This window comes from Phocoena phocoena, chromosome 7 (genome assembly GCF_963924675.1).
Source record: "Phocoena phocoena chromosome 7, mPhoPho1.1, whole genome shotgun sequence".
Taxonomy (NCBI): domain Eukaryota; kingdom Metazoa; phylum Chordata; class Mammalia; order Artiodactyla; family Phocoenidae; genus Phocoena; species Phocoena phocoena.
In genome coordinates, this window is record NC_089225.1 from 67,110,020 (window position 1) to 67,117,600 (window position 7,581).

Genomic DNA, 7,581 nt, shown 5'->3' on the forward strand with positions numbered 1-7,581 from the left:
CTTGTTCTCCAACTATAAGACTTCCTATAATCGTAGGACTTACTTTAATTTGTGAATGAATAGGAAATATCTCCAGGTAGCATAAAAGAAAAAGTAGGCCTTCCAATAATAAGAAAAAACAAGTTTGACAGTATTTCTCCTTCTCTTTTAAAGGTGTCATTATCACCACTGCTGCTAGCAACTGCCAGGGTAGAATTTTAGCCTATTAACCTAATCTGCAGGATTGGATAGTCAAATCAGACTCATCAGTACCAAGTTTTACTAAATATTATGAAAGATAAAATCTACCATAAAGCTTAGATTTTCCTCAGGTCCTTCTCACACAAACTCTGCCCCTCCAGGCCAGAAAAGATGAGTTCTCTAACTGGGTTTCAAGGGATCATCTCATACAGCAGCAGTAGTTAAATTTTGAAAGATGTTCATTTTATACTCCAGAAGCTTGTATAGCTCTGACATTCTCCAGGGAACCGTGTCATATAGACCCTGAGTTCTATTAGATAATCCTTGGCCAGGGACATTCTCTAGGGCATTTTAGAGATAAACTACCTTCTTCATAGCAAGTATCAGCAGTCTCTTTACCTAGGTCATCTTCTTTTTTTTCTTTTCCTGGGGTATCCTACAGAAAAGAAGAATGAGTGGACCTTGCAGGTCAGATTTTTTAACTCCTTTCTTCCATTGTTTTTTCCTTCTGGTCATTTCTCCCTATCATTCCACTTAGCAAGTTTCCTCATGGGTCTAAAACTATTTTCTCCAAATTTCATTGGTGACATTTGTCCTTTATAATTTCCCTTCTTTTTTCTTGCTAAATGTGCCATAGTCAGTGGTTTGTTGGTCCAGTAGACAATATCATTATTACACCAGTATGAGCTAATAAATTAGAGATCTTACCCAGTACCAAGCCTTCCTAATAATTTCAAAGATACAAGTGATCAAAAGGTATGGGTAAAGCAGGAAGAGGCCTGGGACATTCCACATGTTTCCTAGGCCTCTGGTTCCTGCATTGGACACTACTGGACACATACGTGCTTAATAGTCTGTATTAAAAGATCAGAACTCTGTTAACTCAGTAGGTCATTATCTCACAAAGCTGGGAGCACTTAAGTTATGAACTATTTTCATTTTATACATCAGAGACATAGCTTAGGTGAAATTCTCCTGGAAGTCATGCTTCATACTCCATAGGTTCTAGGTATGTTTACCACAGGAAATTCTAATCTAAGTGTTCTGGACTATATGTTTGTGTCCTCCCAAAATTTGTATGTTGAGAACCTACCCCTTAGGGTATTAGGAGGTAGGGGATCTGGGAGATAATTTTTTTTTTTTGTAGGTCTTCCAAGTGTCCGGGTTTATTGAGGGCTTGAGGGTCTACAGGGGAGCCCCAGGTGCCTGTGGGGAGGGCCTGCCATCACCCTAGAGGGGCAGCGGCCCAGCAAGCAGCCAGGGATGGGGCCTCCAAAACCTGGGTTTACTTGAAAGTGTGGCTCTCTGCCCCACCGTGCCTGAAGCCTTTGGGGCTGAACATGGCCGCATAGCAGGGGTGGGTGCAATAGGGCTTGCCTTCATGCTCGGCATGACCCCTTGAGGTCAGCGTCTTTCCACGTTTCTCACATTTCAGGCAAGGGTGATGCCAGTCCTTCCCGAGGGAGGTCACCCGCTCAGCAAAGTACACCTCCTTGTTGCACTTGGGGCACTTGGGCATGGTGGCGCCGTGTCCGGGGCGGGTGGCTGAGCGGGAGCAGAGCACAACGCTGGACTCTATGTCAGAGCATTATGAAATAAGGCACTGAATATATTTACCACAGGGTCTCTGAAAACATGCAAAATGCTGAATCATGTTTAATAGGGATGAAGATAGCAAGCCAGGTACAAAGTCCTTAATGAATGTGGAGAGATGAGTGGGAGTAGATAAAATAGGAACTGTTTAAGATTATTAAAAAGTTATACATTGCTAAAAAATAAAAATTTATGATTTAGAAGAGACAAAAAAATACATCCCTTTCTTTCCAACTGAGAGTCAATTTTCAATTAAGGTAAATGACAGAAAATTCAGTAAAATAAAATTGTACTGGGAATTTTTTTTAGGAAACTCCTGAGAAGTATCTTTCTAATTTCTTTTGGTAAAGTTTTGCATACAATTTATTTAGTACAAAGTTTATTTATTTATGTGGATCTACCTGGGATCTAATATCCTGTTGTGAAGACGTGTCTGCTAATTTTGCGGGTCTGAGAGTATTTCCAGGAAATTCAGCTACGTATACGGTGACAGGTTCGGTAAATCACAAATGTGAATTTATTGCATTATTCTATTCGCTGAGTTTTCTGTTTCCATGTTGTCATACCTGGCCCACTAGCTAAGAAGTGTGATTAATAAGGTGATTCCAAAGGACCATTTAAGGGTTTGAATGACCTTGTAGCTATTTTATGTAAAAACTGCTTAGAATCATCAGGGATGATTAAATTATACCCATAAACTCCCAACATGGCTGATTTGTATGTTTACTAGGAGTCATTAACAAACTATATTTCTACTGGAAAAGACAACAACTATATGAAATGTCAGAGAGTGAAGAGCATGATCAAAATAAAATTAGTCTCCCAGCACTATTATTTTTAGTAATCCTGAAAGAACTAATCCAGTATTTGGTTGATGTTTTGTCAGTAACTTAAAAATATTTTTCAGGAAATGTGTGGACCAAGTTATTTCAAAAGCCTATATATAAGGCTGGACACTATAAAACTCTTAGAGGAAACATAGGAAAAACACTCTGATATAAATCACAGCAAGATCTTTTCTTGACCCACCTCCTACAGTAATGGAAATAAAAACAAAAATAAACAAATGGGACCTAATGAAACTTAAAAGCTTTTGCACAGTAAAGGAAACCATACACAAGAAGAAAAGACAACCTTCAGAATGGGAGAAAATATTTGCAAACGAAGCAACTGACAAAGGATTAATCTCTAAAATATACAAAGAGCACATGAAGCTCAATATCAAAACAACAAGCAACACAATCAAAAAATGGGCAGACGACCTAAATAGCCATTTCTTCAAAGAAGACATACAGATGGCCAAAAAACACATGAAAAAATGCTCAACATCACTAATTGTTAGAGAAATGCAAATCAAAACCACACCAGTTAGAATGGGCATCATCAAAAAAATCTACAAACAATAAATGCTAGAGAGGGTGTGGAGCAAAGAGAACCCTCTTGCACTTTTGGTGGGAATGTAAATTGATACAGCCACTACGGAGAACAGTATGGAGTTTCCTTAAAAATCTAAAAATAGAAGTACCATATGACCCAGCAATCCCACTACTGGGGCATATACCCAAAGAAAACCATAATTCAAAAAGACACATGCACCCCAATGTTTATTGCAGCACTATTTACAATAGCCAGGTCATGCAAGTAACCTAATTGTCCATCGACAGATAAATGGATAAAGAAGATGTGGTACATATATACAATGGAATGTTACTCAGCCATATAAAGCAATGAAATTGAGTCATTTGTAGAGAAGTGGATGGACCTAGGTACTGTCTTATAGAGTGAAGTAAGTCAGAAAGAGAAAAACAAATATCATATATTAATGCATATATGTGGAATCTGGAAAAAAGGAACAGATGAACCTGTTTGCAAGGCACAAATAGAAACACAGATACAGAGAACAAATATATGGACACCAAGGGGGCAAAAGGGGAATGGGATGAATTGGGAGATTGGAATTGACATATATACACTAATATGTATAAAATAGATAACAAATGTAAACGGCTGTATGCACAGGGAACTCCACTTCTCTGTACTGTAGAAACTAACACAACATTGTAAAACAACTATACCCCAATAAAAAAAATCAAAGCCAAAAAAAAAAATAAAAGCCTATATATATTTGACAACATTTAAAGTTATGATTCATTCAAATCACTTTATATATCTATGGGAACTAAATCAGAATTATATCTTAAAGTACCAAGTTGAAACACAATTTTTAAATTTTATTTACCATCTTTATTGGAGTATAACTGCTTTACAATGGTGTGTTAGTTTCTGCTGTATAACATAGTGGATCAGCTACAGATATACATACATCCCCATACCCCCACCCTCTTGCGTCTCCCTCCCACCCTCCCTATCCCACCCCTCTAGGTGGTCACAAAGCACCAAGCTGATTTCACTGTGCTATGTGGCTGCTTCCCACTAGCTATCTATTTTACATTCGGTAGTGTATATAGGTCCAGGCCACTCTCTCATTTCACCCAGTTTACCCTTCCTCCTCCCCATGTCCTCAAGCCCATTTTCTAAGTCTATACCTTTATTCATGTCCTGCCCTTAGGTTCTTTAGAACCATTTTGTTTTTTTACATTCCATATATATGTGTTACCGTACGGTATTTGTTTTACTCTTTCTGACTTACTTCACTCTGTATGACAGACTCTAGGTCCATCCAACTCACTACAAATAATTTAATTTCATTTCTTTTTATGGCGAATAACATTCCATTGTATGTATGTGCCACATCTTCATCCATTGAACTGTCAGTGGACACGTAGGTTGCTTCCATGTCCAGGCTACTGTAAATAGTGCTGCAAAGAACATTGTGGTACATAAATCTTTTTGAATTATGGTTTTCTCAGGGTATATGCCCAGTAGTGGGATTGCTGAGTTGTATGGTAGTTCTATTCTTAGTTTCTTGAGAAACCTCCAAGCTGTTTTCCATAGTGGCTGTATCAATTTACATTCCCACCCACAGTGCAAGAGAGCTCCCTTTTCTTCACACCCTCTCCAGCATTTATTTTTTTATTTTTTGGGTACGCGGGCCTCTCACTGTTGTGGCCTCTCCCATTGCAGAGCACAGGCTCCAGACGCTCAGGCTCAGCAGCCATGGCTCACGGGCCTAGCAGCTCCGCGGCATGTGGGATCTTCCCGGACTGGGGCACAAACCCATACTCCCTTTATCGGCAGGTGGACTCTCAACCACTGCGCCACCAGGGAAGCCCCTCCAGCATTTATTGTTTGTAGATGATTTAATGATGGCCATTCTGACCAGTGTGAGGTGACAACTCATTGTAGTTTCGATTTGCATTTCTTTAATGATTAGTGATGTTGAGCATTCTTTCATGTGTTTTTGGCAATCAGTATATCTTCTCTGGAGAAATGTCTATTTAGGTCTTCTGCCCATTTTTGGATTGGCTTGTTTGTTTTTTTGATACTGAGCTACAGGAGCTGCTTGTATATTTTGGAGATTAATCCTTTGTCAGTTGCTTCGTTTGCAAATATTTTCTCCCAGTCTGAGGGCTGTCTTTTCATCTATTTATGGTTTCCTTTGCTGTGCAAAAGCTTTTAAGTTTCATTAGGTCCCATTTGTTTTTGTTTTGTTTCCATTTCTCTAGGAGGTGGGTCAAAAAGGATCTTTCTGTGATTTATGTCATGGAGTGTTCTCACTATGTTTTCCTCTAAAGCTTTATAGTGTCTGGCCTTACATTTAGGTCTTTAATCCATTTTGAGTTTGTGTATGGTGTTAGGGAGTGTTCTAATTTCATTCTTTTACATGTGGCGGTCCAGTTTTCCCAGCACCACTTATTGAATAGGCTGTCTTTTCTCCACTGTATATTCTTCCTCCTTTATCAAAGATAAGGTGACCATAGGTAATCTCTGGGTTTCTATCCTATTCCATTGATCTATATTTCTGTTTTTGTGCCAGTAGCATACTGCCTTGGTTACTGTAGCACTATAGTATACTCTGAAGTCAGGGAGCCTGATTCTTCCAGTTCCAGTTTTCTTTCTCAAGTTTGCTTTGGCTATTCGGGGTCTTTTGTGTTTCCATATAAATTGTGAAATTTTTTGTTCTAGTTCTGTGAAAAATGCGATTGGTAGTTTGATAGGGATTGCATTGACTCTGTAGATTGCTTTGGGTAGTAGAGTCATTTTCACAATGTTGATTCTTCCAATCCAAGAACATGGTATATCTCTCCATCTGTTTGCATCATCTTTAATTTCTTTCATCAGTGTCTTATAGTTTTCTGCATACAGGTCTTTTGTCTCCCTAGGTATTTTATTATTTTTGTTGCAATGGTAAATGAGAGTGTTTCTTTAATTTCTCTTTCAGATGTTTCATCATTAGTGTATAGGAATGCCAGAGATTTCTGTGACTTAACTTTGTGTCCTGCTACTTTACCCAATTCACTGATTAGGTCTACTAGTTTTCTAGTAGCATCTTTAGGATTTTCTATGTATAGTATCATGTCATCTGCAAACAGTGACTTTTTTTCTTCATCTTTTCCGATTTGGATTCCTTTTATTTCTTTTTCTTCTCTGATGGCTGTGGCTGAAATATCCAAAACTATGTTGAATAACAGTGGTGAGAGTGGGCAACCTTGTCTTGTTCCTAATCTTAGTGGAAATGGTTTCACTTTTTCACCATTGAGAACGATGTTGGCTGTGGGTTTGTTATATATGGCCTTTATTATGTTGAGGAAAGTTCCCTCTTTGCCTACTTTCTGGAGACTTTTTATCATAAATGGTGTTGAATTTTGTCAAAAGCTTTTTCTGCATCTTGAGATGATCATATGGTTTTTCTCCTGCAATTTGTTAATATGGTTTATCACACTGATTGATTTGCATATATTGAAGAATCCTTGCATTCCTGGGATAAACCCCACTTGATTATAATGTATGATCCTTTTAATGTGCTGTTGGATTCTGTTTGCTAGTATTTTGTTGAGAATTTTTGCATCTATGTTCATCAGTGATATTGGCCTGTAGTTTTCTTTTTCTCTGGCATCTTTGTCTGGTTTTGGTATCAGGGTGATGGTGGCCTCATAGAATGAGTTTGGGAGTGTCCCTGCCTCTGCTAACTCTTTTGGAAGAGTTTGAGAAGGATAGGCATTAGCTCTTCTCTAAATATTTGATAGAACTTGCCTGTGAAGGCGTCTGGTCCTGGGCTTTTGTTTGTTGGAAGATTTTTAATCAGAGTCTCAATTTCAGTGCTTGTGATTGGTCTGTTCATATTTTCTATTTCTTCCTGGTTCAGTCTTGGCAGGTTGTGCATTGCTAAGGATTTGTCCATTTCTTCCAGGTTATCATTTTATTGCCATATAGTTGCTTGTAGTAATCTTTCATGATCCTTTGTATTTCTACAGTGTCAGTTGTAACTTCTCCTTTTTCATTTCTAATTGTATTGATCTGTGTCTTCTTCCTTTTTTTCTTGATGAGTCTGGCTAATGGTTTATCAATTTTGTTTTTTTTTTAATCAAAGAACCAGCTTTTAGTTTTATTGATCTTTACTATCATTTCCTTCATTTCTTGTTCATTTATTTCTGATCTGCTCTTTATGAGTTCTTTCTTTCTGCTAACTTTGAGGGTATTTTTTTCTTTCTCTAAATGCTTTAGGTGTAAGGTTAGGTTGTTTATTTAAGATGTTTCTTGTTTCTTGAGGTAGGATTGTATTATATAAACATCCCTCTTAGAACTGCTTTTGCTGCATCCCATAGGTTTTGGGCTGTTGTGTTTTCATTGGCATATGTCTAGGTATTTTTTGATTTCCTCTTTGATTTCTTCAGTGGTCTCTTGGTT

The 7,581-nt window shown here is 38.0% G+C and overlaps 1 pseudogene across 1 annotated transcript; it reads right to left on the reverse strand.

Annotated features, from left to right (window-relative positions):
- Nucleotides 1–1,328: 1,328 nt before the first annotated feature.
- On the reverse strand, nt 1,329–1,749 carry LOC136125965 (cysteine-rich protein 1 pseudogene; annotated as a pseudogene). The gene has a single exon (XR_010656043.1). The product of XR_010656043.1 is annotated as a cysteine-rich protein 1 pseudogene (transcript).
- Nucleotides 1,750–7,581: the final 5,832 nt, after the last annotated feature.